This window comes from Equus asinus, chromosome 21 (genome assembly GCF_041296235.1).
Source record: "Equus asinus isolate D_3611 breed Donkey chromosome 21, EquAss-T2T_v2, whole genome shotgun sequence".
Lineage (NCBI taxonomy): Eukaryota > Metazoa > Chordata > Mammalia > Perissodactyla > Equidae > Equus > Equus asinus.
The window spans coordinates 26,139,310-26,156,484 of record NC_091810.1 but is presented as its reverse complement, the minus strand read 5'-3'; the positions used below and the strand labels follow the sequence as shown (position 1 = coordinate 26,156,484).

Sequence of the window (17,175 nt, the reverse complement as noted above, 5' to 3'; positions counted from 1 at the left end):
TCCTACACAGTTCTCATATTATAGTCCACAGCCACCTTGATATTTTGGAAGTATGCAGAATATCACACTGGTGCACCATAGTGAAGATTATCCTGATTGATCTGGTCAGCAACAAGGACAAGTAGCTTAAATGTCTTAGTAAGACAAACATGCCATATAATGAGAAATAAACACACAAAGGCTCTGGAACTGCTACATTAACATCTTTAGGTTTCCAAATATCTGTGGCTTCCTGAGACATCCCTTCTAAGACAGGATTGTTTATTTCACCCTTTACCCTCTATCATTAAGAAAAAAGCAAATCACTTGATAGGCCTTCTAGATTTTTGAGCCAACATCTATTGTACCTGGAAATACTGACCAACTGAAAGAAGAGGGAAAACATACCTTAAGCCTACATAACGGTTCAGTTGGTATGAGATATTAGTATAAGTCATAAATGGACTTGTATCTCCTTATATCCCATTTCAGAGGTGGCTCTAAACAAAGTGGTAAATGGACATCCTTCTGGAGAACTGAGGTGAGCAGTTCATTCATTGTTCTCTTTGTAGGGAGGGAGAAGAGACCTGAGTTATGAATATACACAAACTTCTGAGCGGAAGTGAATGACTTGCTTAGTTAGTAAAGAAGCTGGAAAGAACAAGAATAGAAAATTAGAAACAAGGAACAAAGAGTCATGGTGATGGACTCATGAAAGCAAACATAATTTGTCCATTTCTTTGTGCCTCATATTAATGCCTACTAGAGGCCATCCACTCCAAAGAGGCACTCAACCACTAAGTTGGAGAGAATAACTTGTTCTTAAATGTCAGTCAGTCTCTCTCCTTGGTCATACAGGTGCTAGTTCTATAAGCCAATGAATTGAGTGTCTGTGACCTCATGGATGGAGATGTACATGAATTCAACAGCATGGATATCCTGAATGTATGGATGACTAACTATTGCCACTTCTGATTGCCTAGTCTGCTAGCAATAGAGATCAATTATGACTCCTCAATATGGCACCATTCCAAAGGAGTCCAGCACCCATTTGATGGCAAGTTGATTATAATGGACATTATCCACTCTGAAGGAAACAGTGATTTATTCTTATCAGAATTGAAAGTCCTTGGGATATAGATTTTCCTTCCCTGACTGTAGTTCCTCTGGCAGCACCACCATCTGAAGCCTAATCTATCATTCTGGTATCCTATATATCATTGCCTAAGTCCAAGAGATGCATTTTATGTCAAAGGATGAGTGACAGTGGGTGAATGACAGTGGGATTTTCAACATGCTCACCGTATGCCATTATCTCTCAGAGGTAACCAGTCAAATATAATGATGGAATGAACTGTTCATGACTCAGTTAAGTTGACAGTTCCAGGAACACACCCTGCAAAGTTAGAGCCCACTCATCTATCATGTGATATATGCCCTAAATTTACATTTGATATATGGTGGTGTCCACGGTGGTAGAATATGTGGGTCCAGGAAACGAAGGGCAGTGGTACAATTAGACTTTCTTACCATCATACTCAATTATCCATTTGAAGAGTTTGTGCTCCCATCCCTGAAATTTCAGATCTCTTAGCCTAGAGGTTCTGAATCCTAAGGGAAGAAGACTTTCACAATGAAATTTGCAATAAATATTCTGATTCCTACCTATCTGTTTAATCGTGTTATTCTAGTGCACCAACACAAAAAAGAAGGAACTACTATATTGCCAGGACTAGTGAACGCTTAATACTATTAGAAACAGTATTTGCTGCTCACGGTGGTTTCTTGGAGGAGTCTATCTGTACTGCTGACTATTCACTGGAATATCTCCTGGGTTTTAGTGTAAATTAATAGTTGTGAAAAGACAAGTGCAGCAAAGTAGTCTCACTAAGGCAAGGAATCTCGGGGTACCGTCTGCCCAGGGAAGAAGATCTGGGTTACCTAAGCAAACAACCTAGAAAAGTCAAATTGTAAGCTGAAGGTGAGAACAATTTAGATTTGGTGGTAAAGGGATGAGATGATGGGTATCAGTTATGGTCCCAAGAGTAGTTTCAGCAGGGTTGTGGATATTATTCACTGAGCCTCTTACCTCTAAGTTATTGCAGGGAATTCGCCTGGCTCAATCCAGAAGCTGACTCGTTTACTGATTGGCCTTAATGAAGGTCTTGAATAGATCTGAGTGGTGCAAAATGGGAACTAAATTTGATGGCTTTTTCTGCACAATTTTGGATCTCCTCAGCCTAACCAAATATTCAAGCCAATGCTTCATGTAGCCTAACACAGATGTTACCTGATAGTCTTTCATCTCTCACAACTCTCATTTTCCATTCAGCAGTTTCTCTGATTCCATGATATTGAACGCCCACACAAACCTGATTGGCATCACGTGCATGTTTACCATGGATGTGTAGGAGAGTTAATGTCTCCAACGACAATCTTGCACCAATATGCAGTGTGGCCATACATCCTCACTGGCCCAGCATAGATTTGAGTTATACCAGTTATGCCAGCATTGCTATACTTTTTCCTTTCACTGTCATAACTGTCTTGTTTCACATGATAAAGTAGATGGTCACCTTATCACTGGGTATAGGAGCCAATAGATGAAAGCTTTCCCCATGCTTAATCAAGGCGGATGGCCCAAAGAAGCTTTTGATGTCATAGACTTCTTAGATGTTCCCATAGTATTGAACAATCGTTCATACTTAGTGTTGGAAAACTCAATAATACATCTTTTATTGGCTTTTCTTGCTCCCTTTTTAATCCTCCCTGCCCCTCACTCCTCTGAGATCACATTTGCAAATAATTACTCATATATTACAAAAGACAAAAGTCCTTATCTCAGGCTCTGCTCTAAGAAGAATCTGGACTATGTTGACTTGGTTTCAGTAAGTGATAGTATCTGTGTTGGCTAGCTATTGTTGCAAAACAAATCACCTCCAAATTTAGTGGCTGAAAATAATAATAGATTTTATCTCTCGTGTCTAAAAGACAGCCGAGGTTCAGCTCATCTCGGTTGCACTTAGCTGGGCAGCTTGCTTATTACCCAGATCTGTGGCTCAGCTGAAGTGGCTCTGCTCCAAGTATCTTTCATCTTCTGTGGCCTGCAGGCTAACCAAAGCACGTTTATCTACAGCAATACCAAAGGAACAAGAAGGTGAGAAGAAACCCATAAGGGTACTTAAAACTTAGGCCTATAGCCAACACACTGTAACTTCTACTCACATCTTGGTCAAAGCAAGTCACATGCCAAGTCTAAAATCAAGGGACAGGGAAGTATATTTCACCTACAATGAAGCAATGGCAAGAGTGTACACACAGGGAAAGGCAAAGGATTAAAGCTAATAAATCAGTTTACCATATGATTATAGAAGAAATACCAGCATATTGTCTGTAAAAGAAAAAACCTGTGCAGCATTTATGCTAACGACGCCAATGGACCAGTAGATAACTTCTGTTTAATGGAAACTAATGAAACATGTTTTCTACGTCTAATCACCATTAAAACAATGCAGTAGTCTGTACATTTCACAAATGAAGGACAAGAACGGGGAAGGCAGAACAGTTGTGTAAGCAGCTAAACTCTTGATGAACATCCAGATTTTAGAATTTATGTGCTGCGACCTCTTCTTTGTGTCTATGAAATAAGATACAATCATAATTATTATGCACGGAAAAAATCTCTCAATCTTCAGGGTTAAAAAGATTAGAGTAGAAGAGGAGCCGCATTAATGAAATACATTTATTTTTACTGAGGCCTAAGCAATTTACCCTACAATTTAGAAAGATCACAATGGACCTCATGGTAAATAATACTCCTAAAATAGTGAGACTCTTACAGAGCAATTGGTGCTTATTAAAATTCAGTGTTGAAAGCAGCAGGTGGCAGGCAGTTCCATGGAACAATTTTGTGGTGTCCTCCTGTGGTTGAAGCAAAACAATTCATGTCACAAGATACCAGGTCTTACCCACTCCCTGTTGTAAGTTATCATTGTGCAACAATTCTTCTATTTTTATATGAATATATTCAAAGGACTTGAACTGAGTTATTTCAATAGCTTTCTAAAATATACATTTTCTTACCATGTGGTAGAAGGAGAATATATGCATTCCACTGACTATTTTCCCTTTGAAAAGCAATCCATTTCGTGGCAAACTGTTGTTACTTTTTTCCAGCAGGAAGTGGATTTTTGAATGCCTGTAAAATTATACATATGTGATATAAAGTGAAAAAACAATTTTGTGTTGGGGCAAAAGACTAAGAAGATTGTTATCACCCATCCTTCAATGAGCTTTTTCCTGAGGGAGAGTAAATGTGATATTGTAGCGGATTTTCCTTCCTGACCCTCTACTCCCTACTTCCCCCTCAGTGTAAAGGAAAAGAAAACAATGAGGGAGAAAACTGATTTATATTTCCTGGGACCATTTAATACTTCTGTTTTTTTTTTCACAGCACAGTGGAGAATTGAGCCAAATATTTAGATTCAGACCATTTTCATGAGAAATACACAGTTCCTCAAATAATATAGGACTTATCTATCTAGTTAATTGTCAAGGTCTGTGCAGTTATAGCATAAAACATTGTATTCAAGAGAAACTTTTTAATTTGTCTTTAAGAGTGAAAATAACCATAAAAATTATAGCAGGTATTTTTGCCTTCCGTTTGTTATACCAATGGATGTGGCAGAGAAATCCAGGAAGAGAAGTTCAGGAGACAGATGTCGCAGCTAAGTGGAGTTGCATTCAAATCCCTGTTTGTCCTTCCACTGTTTGTGTGACCTTGACATGCTATTTAACCCTCTCGAACCTCAAGTGCCAGTAAAACAAACATGGTAGTACCTACCTCATAGAGTTGCTGTAAGGGTTAAGTGAGATTTTAGAGTTAGTGTCTGACCCACAGGAAGCACTTAGGAGTCTATAGAAAATTGTTTATATGTTAGTAATATTAGGAGAATTTCCTATGGTAGGCAGGGGAAAAATATCTCATAAAATATAGTTTTTAAACATGGGATATTTAGAACAGTTGTGAATGCTAATCGAAGTATCTGAATTAAAAAATCAATGGGGGTCCAGCCCAGTGGCATACTGGTTAAGTTCACATGCTCTGCTTTGGTGACTTGGGGTTCACTGGTTTGGATCCTGGGTGTGGACCCCTACCATTCATCAAGCCATGCTGTGGTGGCATCCCACATGGAGGAGCTATAATAATTTGCACCTAGGATATGCAGCTATGTACTGGGCTTTGGGGAGAAAAAAGAAAAGAGGAAGATTGGCAACAGATGTTAACTCAGGCCAATCTTCCTCACCAAAAAAAATATATATATATATCAGTGAAACAAACATAATAACACCAACAGCATAATACTGCTTATGTTAGTATATTATATATTTTTTAAATAATTGTATAAGTTCAATAAAGCAATGTGTGTGAATCTTTCTTTTAATTCTTTTAGAGAAAGAAACGTCAGAGATTTCTTCACAATAAGGCAATTCTAAACAAGTAATAAATAATAGTCATATTTTTCCTTCAAGAGGCACAAGTAGATCAAGATTTTTGTGGGCCTTGAAGCTTATGAAAATTTGAGGGCTCACTTCAAGAGCTGCCTGGTGAGAGGAGCCTCAGTATCCTCCTAGGAAGTGTTGGGAGGAAGACAGACAATGGATTCTTTTTCTGTTTGGTATCAGGAGAACAGAGGAAATAGCAGCCACGAAGGGAAGTTTTGAGGGGAAAAAAGCAGTGCTTCATAGTTCCCCGAAGTTGGTTTCACTGCTGAAGGAATTCCGTCAGAATTCCTTAAGAGAGATTCTACACCTGTTAGCCTGCTCCCAATGTTGGGGACCCTGCTGAATGATGCTGTCCCCCTTGCCTGGGTGGTAACTGAACTGTTGGTCTCAATGTCTCCCAGACCATGTGAGCCTATGAGGACTGCCTTGTGCCTAAGGAGACTCCTGACTCCACGCCTCAGCGAAAGTGAGAAGGAAGAAATACATTTCAATACAGATGTGAGCTACCACACTAAATGCAAGTGCACTAAGCTACCCTATCAAAAATACAGAGATAGATTGGTTTAAAAAAATCCAGCTCTATGATCACCTTGAGAAAGATACCTAAAACAAAATGACAAAGAAAAAAATTTTAATGTGCAAATATATACAGGAAAATGAAAACCAGAAAGAAAGCAAGGGTGCCGAATAGAAGTCATATCTAAGAGATGTAAACAAATTTAAAAAATCACAAAGATGAAATCATATGTGTATCTATATATATTCATAAAGATGCAATTCACTCTCTCTATATAATATATACACTATAGTGAGATCTACATAGTGATATATATGTATACATGATATACATATATCATATATATATGTATATATATATATGTATACACACACATATAGCCGTTAAGCAATGTAGCAACAGAATATGCAAAAAGTTTCTTGAAAAATAAAGATTATTTGATTTAAACAATCTTTGTGGGAAATATTTAATATGCTTCCCAGAGAATTTGACGTGTCAGTTAGGCAAAATGTAAAAAAGAATATAAAGACTTGGATAATAAAATCAATATTAATATCCTTTCCTGAGCCAGACTGCCTGGGTTTTATCCCTCCTCCACTGGATCCAGCATCTCCTGGCTGGAGGCTCTTGGACAATGTAGTTAATTTCTATGTGCTTCAGATTCCTTCTTTGTTAGACGTGGAAAATAAGATAAGACTAATCAGGTTGTTGTGAGGATTAGATAAATTACTAATGTGAAGTACTTAAAACACTAACTGGGACATATTTTTGGCTATAGAAGTTACCTCTCAATATCATCATCATGATCATCATGACCATCCCCTAGGAAAATATAAATGAATCAAACTGACCCAGGTAGATCTAAAAAATTTGAAATGACTACCAATCATGGAAGAGATTGGAGAGGTCATTTTCATTGTTCAGTATAATCAATAGTAACAATTACAGCAACAACAACAATAATATTCAGACAGAAAGATAGGCTTGTCAATTTTTACTTTTCCAAATCTTTTAAGAGAATCTACTGTCTACCATCATCATCATTCAATTTATTAAACCTCAACTTTACAAAGTATACTTTACACAAAATAAAATCTATCCATTTGTTCAGTTTGATAAGCCAGCCCTGGTGGTCTAGTGGTTAAGATTCAGCATTCTCACCACTGCAGCCTAAGTTTGTTTCCCAGTCAGGGAACCACACTGCCCATCTGTCAGGTGTCACACTGTGGCGGCAGCATGTTGCTCTGATGCTGAAAGCTCTGCCACCGATATTTCTAATACCAGCAGGGTCACCCAGAGTGGACTGGTTTCAGCAGAGCTTCCAGACTAAGACAGACTAGGAAGAAGGACTCAGCCACCCACTTCTGAAAAACTTGGCCAAGAAAACCCTATGAATGGCAGTGGAGCATTGTCTGATATAGCACCAGAAGGTGAGAAGATGGCACAAAAAGACCCAGTAGAGTTCTGACCTGCTGTACACAAGGTCGCTAGGAGTGGGAATCCACTCCATGGCACTGACAACAGTTTAACAAGACCTCTAAAATGCATTTACCCATTTAACCACTGTCACAATCAAAAACGAATATTTTCATCACTTTATTTATTTATTTATTTATTTTGAGGAAGACTAGCCCTGAGCTAACCACTGCCAGTCCTCCTCTTTTTGCTGAGGAAGACTGGCCCTGAGCTAACATCCATGACCATCTTCCTCTAGTTTTATACATGGGACGCCTACCACAGCATGGCTCTTTCTATCTGGTACCATGTCTGCACCCGGGATCCGGGCCGGCAAACCCTGGGCCATGGAGAAGCAGAATGTGTGAACTTAACTGCTGCGCCACCAGACCAGCCCCTCATCACTTTAAAATATCCACTTATGTCTACCTGCAATTGATCTCCTCCTGCCTTAGCCTTAAGCAATCATTCTTGGTTTTCTGTCGGTGTAGAATTGCCTTGCCTTTTCTTGAATATCTTTCTCTTAGCATTAAAATTCTTTATTTTTTACTTTTTCATTTATTTTATTTTATTTTTTTCCTTTTTCTCCCCAAAGCCCCCCGGTACATAGTTGTATATTCTTAGTTGTGGGTCCTTCTAGTTGTGGTATGTGGGACGCTGCCTCAGTGTGGTGTGATGAGCAGTGTCATGTCCACGCCCAGGATTTGAAACGACGAAACCCTGGGCCACCTGCAGCGGAGCGCGCAAACTTAACCACTCAGCCACAGGGCCAGCCCCAAAATTTTTATTTTAATGCAATTAATGAGTATTAGTAATTTTTCCCTTCTTAGCTCTAACTGGTATTACATTTATGGATGTACCATCATATTTTTATCTGTTAACCTGTTGATGGGCATTTGTGTTTTTTCCAACTTTTGTCTCTTCTGAAAAAGTTTGCCGTGAATCTTTATTGCAAATCTTTGTGTGGATGTATGCTTTCCTTTCTTTTGGGAAGATACATAAGCATGGAGTTTCTTGGTAATAATATTTGAAGAAACTGCCAAATTGTTTTTCAAAGAAGTTTTAACACTTTACCCTCCTACCAGCTAGGTGTAAGAGTTCTAGTTGTACACGTCCTCAAAAACCTTTGGTATTTTCAGTGTTCTTGATTTTAGCCTTTCTAAAGGGTGTGCAGAAATACCTCATTGTGGTTTTAATTTGAATTTCCCTGATAAATAAAGATGTTGAGCATCTTTTTGTTGTTGTTGTTTTGAGGAAGATTAGCCCTGAGCTAACATCTGCTGCCAATCCTCCTCTTTTTTACTGAGGAAGACTGGCCCTGACTTAACATCCATGTCCATCTTCCTCTATGTTATATGTGGGATGCCTGCCACAGTATGGCTTGGCAAGCAGTGTATAGGTCCGCACCCGGGATCCAAACTGGTGAACCCAGGGCTGCCAATGCGGAACGTGTGAACTTTACGGCAGCACTACTGGGCTGGCCCTTGAGTGTCTTTTTTGTGTGCTTAAATGTCATTCAGATATCTTTGGTAACACGTCTGTGCATAAATTTTTAAGGTTTTTAATCAGTTGTTTGGTTTGTCACTATTGAGTTATAAAAATTCCTTAATGATGTATTTCAAATATCAGTTATTTTTCATTTTGATGAAGCCTAATATTTCTATTTTTTCTCCTATGTTTTGTGTTTTTCTGTGTGAATGTGTATGTTGGTGTGTATGTTCTAAGAAATCTTTGCCTACCCCGAGATCTTGTATATTTTCTTCTAGAATTTTTAAAGTTTTACCTTTAGGTTTGTGATCCATTTCAATCTATTTTTTGTGAGTGATATGAGGTAAGGATCAAGGTTAATTTATTCCAAATGAATATCCATTTGTTCAAGCACCACTTCTTGAAATACAATGCTTTTATCATTGAATTATCTTGACACTTTTGTCTAAAATCAATTGACCCTATAAGTCAATTGATTCTAAGTGTAGTCCTATTCTTAGACACTCTATTATATTCTGTAGATCTATCCTGACAATATCATACTGCCTTGACGAATTTAGGTTAGTAGTGATTGGTAAAATCAGAGTACAACTCCTCTGACTTTGTCTTTATCATTTTGATTTTACTTTTCTCGGTTATTTTCATTTTCATGTAAATTTTAGCACTTGATAATTGTTACAAGAAACCCTGCTGTTACTTTGATTGGAAATATTTCAAATCTAAAGACCTATTTGGAGATAATTGACCTCTTAAAAATATGGAGTTTTCTGGTCCATGAACATGGTATATTTCTTCACTTATTTAGGTCTTTGATTTCTCTCAGCAATTGTTTGTAGCTTTTAGTGCACCTTAATTTAAAAGTTTAGTGCCTCCCAGTGATTAAAGATTAAGAAAATGAGAAGATACCAGCAAAAGTTTCAGAGAAGGTGCAGCTAGTGACGTATGGAACAGTGGGGATAAAAGACTAGTCAAATTGGATTCAACATAGACCAAGAAAGGACGATTTGGAGACAATGAGTATAGACAATCCTTTAATGGTGTTTTACTGTAAAACGAAGCAGGAAAAGAGTGGTAGCTAGAGGGAGATGTGAGGCCGAAAAGGCTTTTGATTTTTAAGATGGGCAAAATAGCAGCAAATCTTTATGCTGTAATGATACAGCAGAGAAGGAGAACTGATAATTCTGAAGACAGGGGGACCCGAAGCTGGAAGAGTCTCTCGAACATGTAAGAGAGCACAGTAACTAAATCACAGTGGAACACTTGGCCTGAGGAAGGAGCGTGATTTACCCAGAGTAGCAGGAAAGAAGGCAGAACCTATGGCTAATAGGGTCAAGTATGTGATTAGAGGCAGTGGTAGGAGCTATTAAAGTTCTTTTCTGATTCTTATTCCCTTCTCAGTGAAACAGGAAGCAAAGCAATCAGCTGTCTTTGAATATGAGGCAAAAGTGTTAGAGATTTGATTAAGAGAGTGTCCTTTAACTGAAGAACGAATTCCTCTTCATGGAAAAACCTATTACGTTGTGAATATTTTTCTCATACTCCACAGAAAAATTCACCATGTTGTTATTTTTATAAATAAATACATTTTGATTTCAAAAGAAGGAGAGATACCAGTAAGTGATATACAGATAGCCAACAGGCACATGAAAAGATGTTCAACATCCCTAATTATTAGAGAAATCCAAATCAAAACTACAGTGAGATATCACCTCACACCTGTCAGAATGGGTATAATTAACAAGACAAGAAATAACAAGTGTTGGAGAGGATGTGGAGAGAAGGGAACCCTCATGCACTGCTGGTAGGAATGCAAACTGGTGCAGCCACTACGGAAAATAGTATGGAAAGTTTTCAAAAATTAAAAATAGTACTACCATATGATCCAGCTATTCTACTTTTTTGGGTATGTATCCAAACAAGATGAAATAAATAAGTCAAAAAGATATACACAGCCTTATGTTCATAGTAGCATTATTCACATTAGCAAAGATGTGGAAGCAACCCAAGTGCCCATCAACGGGTGTATGGATAAAGAAGATGTGATGTACGCATACAATGGAATGCTACACAGACATAAAAAAGATGAAATTGTGCCATTTGCAACAACACTGGCAGAACCTGAGGTTATTATGCTAAGGGAAATGTCAGAGAAAGACAGATACTGTATGATTTCATATATGTGGAAGATAAATAAACAAACACATAGTTGAGAACAGATTAGTGGTTACTAGAGGTGAAGCGGCTGGGGGGAGGGTGAAAGGGGTAAAGGGGTATATAAGTATGGTGATGGATAAGAACTGGACTGTTTGTGGTGAACATGATGTGGTCTATACAGAAATGAAATATGAAATATAATGATATACACCTAAAATTTACACAATGTTGTAAGCCAATATGATCCCAATAAAAAAATTTAGAGGTTCAGTTAAGACAAATATCATTCCCATAAAATAATTCATCCAGTTTTCCTCCCCAAGAATTGGAAGGAAGAATACTATAGCCCATTTTGAGTCTACCTAAAGTTAAGAAACATTAACTCCTCTCTAAAGCCTCTTATGATAGTGGTTAGACCTTATGTAGAAATGAGATGTGTGACTGATATATTTGCAGATGATTGTAATCATAGAAATCTATATAATGTAGTCATAGAAACCTTCTGGCTTATCAGATGAAAGCAAACCAAGTCTGAAAGATATCTTTTGACTGATTCACATTTAATACATGGATTTCATTTTCCCAATATCCATTACTTTAAGATGCTGAGAGTGTATTTCTTTTTATTACCACATGAAAGTAAGTCCAAGCAATTATTCTGCTCTCATGTTGTAGCCATGTTTGTATTTCTTGGTTTCTCTGTGTGCACACAGGTACATTTCCTGTTCCTTAGCTGTTTCAACATGCAGTTACTCTCTTCAAAACCAATGACAAGATCCAAACATATTAAAAAGTTTCTTCGGAGGGTTGGGTGTGAAACATAAACAGCATTCTTTTCCTTGTGGTGCTGTTTTGCAAGCACATACACACGTGTTCTCTGCCTCTGGAGATTACAAATATGTTACCTGGGAGAGCAGCAATACACTTTTGGACTTGACTCCACTTTCATTACGCACTTACCTGTCTTTTCGAAGCCTCATGCACATATCTTTAAAATACGATTTAGAAAGGATTTAGTGACAGTGCATAAGATCATTTGATTTTATTTCCCTTTTCTCATCACTCTAACTAGTAGCAGGAGTTACTGGCATGCTTCAGAAAGCTTATGTTTGAATACAGTTTAAATCGGTGCAGACCCTTGACCGGCTTAATCTCTGCTTGCAAATGACAATGCAGTGAGACCAGAGGAAGAAAAAAAATGACTTCCTTTCCTGTTGGAAACCTAATAAGTAGTTAGCCTGACCCAGTTTTCAATAAGAGAGATTTTCTGATGACCCAACAGGAGTGACTCTCTCTAGTCAGAGAAAGGGGAGGGTGAATTTAATCTTTCATGCCACTGGAATGGCAGCTGCTCTCAGCTCTCTCTGATTCTGTGAAGGATGATGAAGATAGAGCTGGCTTTTCAATGTAGGGAGAATTTTCCTTTTGAATATTCCAAACGGGAGATTTGCACATGTGCCTCAAGAACTAATTGTCTAGGTTCCGTCAGAAATGCAGCAGGAGAGGAGCGTATTTCATGCTTAAGACCAGAGAAGAGCCACGCAATACTCAGTGGATAAAAGGCTTGCAGTCCCAGCTGAGAAAAAGAGTCCCATTATCTCCCAGCTGCATAGACATTCCATACGGCTTGGTTCTGCCTGGATGCACAGCATGCCTGGCTGAGAGCTTGAAACAGAGTTCTGCAGAAAAATTGTAAAGATCCCGAGACATTTCCCTGGTCAGATCTGTAAGTACAAAATTGTGCTGTCTGCTGCAATGAGAATATTGCTGGGCAAGCTGCAGCTTTTCTTCCTTACACTGTCTTTGTATTAGCATAACAGGTAAAAGCTGTGGTTGGGGGAGAAGTTATTGCTTTATTTATGCTGTGTTTCTATGATGCGGATGCTTAAAATGCATTTATTCCTTGTGAGAGAAAATGTATTGAATCTGTATTCGGGGGAGGTTAGAATCAAACCAGGGAAGAGAGACTACGGGTATGTTTTTCAATGTTTCACTAGTCTTTGCTGCAGTAAAACTAATGGGCAAGAGGGGATGACAGTGCTAATTCTGGTACTTTCAGATGGCTTCATGCCCTTTTATAATAGCAAATGGGAAAATATGATTGCTACATTTTTTTCATCAAAGGGTAGAGGGTGGGGTTTGCAGTGTCCGATGGATGATTTAAAGGAATAGTTATAAAAAGTTTCCTCGGGGAGGCTTTTGGGTAGCAAGATTGGAGGTCACATGAGCTCACCAAATTTTGTCTGGCATTTTGCTTCTTACCCATCTTCTAGATAACAGCTGACTGGAGTTTCCGTTGACAATAGTTAAGCTTGTCAGTATTAAAGTATCCATAATACTTTATGAAAAGTTTCAAAAGTTGATGACTTGGGAACAAAACTTTTAAGAGCTCTGAGATTAGTCACATACAACCCATTATGTTAATAGAATACAACCTTGGGGGCTTGGGGGGAAATTGGAATTTACAGTTCTTGCTTCTCCAGTTGAAAACTACTGTGTTTAAATAATCAGAATCCTGAGTATGTCCTCTGAAAAACATTCACAGAATGACTAAATAGAAGTTATACTGAGAGAAAAAAACAGGAAGAACAGTAGAATTACACAGAATCAATTTGGAAAATGAGGTATTCATAATCATAGCTACAGTGGCAATGGTTTTTTTCAAAGATCTTTGTAAAAGAAGGAGCCATATGTTGAATATCGAATTGCTTGTTTTGAACAATTTTCATTTATCTGATGGGTTTGTTTGTCATCTTTTTTTAATTGTTAAAGGTTCCACCAATTTATGTGCATTGCATTTTATAAAGACGGAAGATATTTGAACACACTCACCCTTGCCCCTCCCCCTTCTCACACATTTGTAAACCTACACAAATTTACAAAACGAACATACACACAAAAATACTGACAAGATTTGTATAACAACCAGAAATACAGAGTCATTTCATCTTGGATGCTTCAGTGATTTTTTTAAAAGCAGTATCATGATTATACAGTCCAAAGATTTCAAATATATAAATCTGCAAGCTTTTATATAAGGCTTATATGAGGTTATATAAATGCATAACTTATCACATCTTAGCAAAAAAGCCCATCATTTATAAACTGTTGCATTGCATTACTTCCTTTGAGCATTTCTAGTGAGGTACCAGAACAGTTTTTTTAGGACTCTCCATGTAACTTTCCTTAATGAAAACAAACTCACATTGTCTTTCAGAAAGTTATTACATATTTGGCCTAAGCAAGCTTGGACAAAAAAAAAAAAAAAATCAATTATCTTGTGAAAAGAATGTGAGGTGTACGAAGTTGTTTGCATACCTTCATTTTTTGACAAATGAAAATGCTCAATAGTATAAAAGTAAATTTTTACCTTTTAAATTCTTTTAGTGGAAGGAGGAGGGTTATGAAATATTTGCTTATTTTTTCCCTTATGTATTTATTTTAACATCATATTCATTAGAATGCAGTAGCATAAGGTATACTCATGAAAAATAACCCAAGACAAACATAAAGGTTCTAAAAACAAACCTCATCACCCGTAAATAACAATCATAAAATTTTGAGGCTGTCAGTGGAGACATCCTATGCCTAAATTCAAATTAAAAAATGAGAGTCAGACAGACTCTAGTAAGAATGGTTTCTTGCCATAAATCTTTATATATTTTTTTACGAAGTATTTAGATAATATGATCAATGATAGATAGATGTACTTTTAAAAGAATGTGAACATACCCTGTTCCTAAGAAAATTGTTGAATTTAATTTTAGCCTTGGATTAAACAGTAAAAAAAAGGAGCTGATATGAAACTGAAGACGTTGCTAGATTTCAGGTATTCAGTTCTTTCCAAAGGAGATATTAGTTTCAGAAAAATAACTCCGGACTTAGGAGCGACAATTATGAATATATTAATAGTTTGAAGTCATTTTGCAGGACGCATGTTTAGATATTAAACAATCACTTACAAGTTTTGTTATGATAAAGAAATTAGCACACGTACTTTATGGTTAACTTCCTTCGATACCCCACCTGAATTTTAATTACATTATCAGTTTTGCATTATTGAGATTTATAGTATTTGTGTTCTGGCTTAATTCCTTTAATCTTGGTTTAGACATTTCAAATTTGAAAATATTGAGTCCTTACCAACAGGCTTTTACTACTCAATTAACCCTTCCTATATTTTGTATTTTTAATTATTTCTTGGGTTGTTGGATTTCACTGTTAAATAGTACCCCTTCACTAAAGAAACAGTCATAAATGATGTATTCTCTGTGTGCTTACATAGAACATTTCTTTCTTGTGCCTTATACATGGAAGGCAAGTTACCTTTCTTGAATCAAACTTATTTTCCCCTTGAAAATTTGTAAATATTTGTAAACAATGCTGGAGACCCTTCTCATATTGAATGTTGCTGTCCAGTGGTTTTTAGATAGGTCTGAAATTTCCATCCTTGAATATAACTTGCTATTTTTTTGATAGATGTCCACATGATTCTTTCTCTTTTTTTTGCCAGAATATATCCTGGAGTTGATCAGTTTTCATCAACTTTTCTTGAATATGGTGTACCCTATTGATCTGAGATTCTTTTCTTTCAAATATTTTGTTGTTACACTATGTAATTAATTTTTTTGCAAGGGGTGATGAAATTTTTGTTATATTGTTTCTTCCTTTTCTTTAGGATCACCAGTCATGGACATGTTGGATCTCATTTGTCTGTCTTCCACATCTATCATATTATTGAAATTTATTTTTAATTTTACACTTTTTTGGTGGTTCACTTTGCTTTATTTCCTGAAGCTGGTCCACTATGTCCTTAACAGTGATATTCAATCATGCATGTTATAATATTATTACTTCTGGTGCAGCTTTAATTCTTGTAATATTTTTATTTTCCTTTATAATTTTTTAATTTCTTCCTTTACTTCCTGATTTTTTTAGCTATTTATTTTCTTTTTAAAAATATATACATAAAGGTTGTGTTTTACAGACATTAAATCTATGTAAGAGTAATTGTTTAAGCACTTTTCCCAAACTATAGCTGATTCTTCTTCGATTTATTTTTTGCAACTGCATTTCTCTTTGTTCTTTTCCCTTTTATCTTCTTTCTCTTTTAAAATATATGCATGAGGGATGAGTAGGCAGAGCACAGAGTATTTTTAGGACGTTGAAACAATTCTGTATGACCCTGTAATGGTAGATACTATGTCATTATCTGTTTGTCAAAACCCATAGAATGCACAACACCAAGAGTGAACTCTAACATAAACTATGGGTTTTGGGGTGATAGTGATTTACCAATGTAGGTTTATCAATTATAACAAATTGTAGGATCGTGTACCACTATGGTAGAGGATGTTGATAGTGGGGGAGGCTGTGCATGTGTAGGCGCACAGTTTATAAGCTAGTAGGTCTTGGGGCAGTCTGTATCCTCCTAAATGGAAGAGACAGAGAAAGTCCTTGTCAGCTTTCCCTGATGCTCCCCCCACCCCACCCCCACCCTACCAGCCGTAGGTCATGTTTTTTAGCATTTGGCAGCAATGTAAATGTGCTTCAGAGTCTGTGTTTTGGGATGTGTCCACTCACAGTTTTTCATTGAAGACAGAAGATTTTTTGCTTTGTTTTTGTATCCCACCACCACTGCGCTTTTCATTCTCTATGCTGTTTTTGTAGAACAAGAGAGGAATAAAAATATGTTTATTTAGTGAGCTTTAAGTAAAAATCTTCTTGTTTGAGAGAATTCTTTTAAATGGAAATTTCATTAGAAAATTAAATTATTCTCATTATTCATATTGACAAGAGCTGCTCTAGTTAAAATTGGGTTCGTGTGTACTGTGTGTTTTAGCATTAAATACTTATTATAGTGAGGGCATAACACAGGACATACCAAAGGGGGAAAAACAGTCATTGGACATTCTTTTCTTCTCCTATTAGTCTTTAATGCTCATCATTAAACACAGCCTACTTAACCATCTTTAAACACAGCCTGCTTAACTATCTTACAACGAATCCTAAGATAATTTACAGTGAATTTGGGTTCTTGTAACCTGAATCAAAATTAGCGGTCTCAAATATGTTGT

At 36.9% G+C, this 17,175-nt stretch overlaps 1 protein-coding gene across 1 annotated transcript in view; it reads left to right on the top strand.

Moving 5' to 3' along the window:
- Nucleotides 1–12,398: 12,398 nt before the first annotated feature.
- The window catches only part of CNTN6 (contactin 6), a 295,600-nt gene continuing 290,823 nt past the window's right edge, over nucleotides 12,399–17,175 (top strand). The window contains exon 1 of the mRNA XM_014843193.3: nucleotides 12,399–12,824. The gene's annotated coding sequence lies outside the window, so the exon portion shown is untranslated. The remainder of the gene's footprint in view (nucleotides 12,825–17,175) is intronic.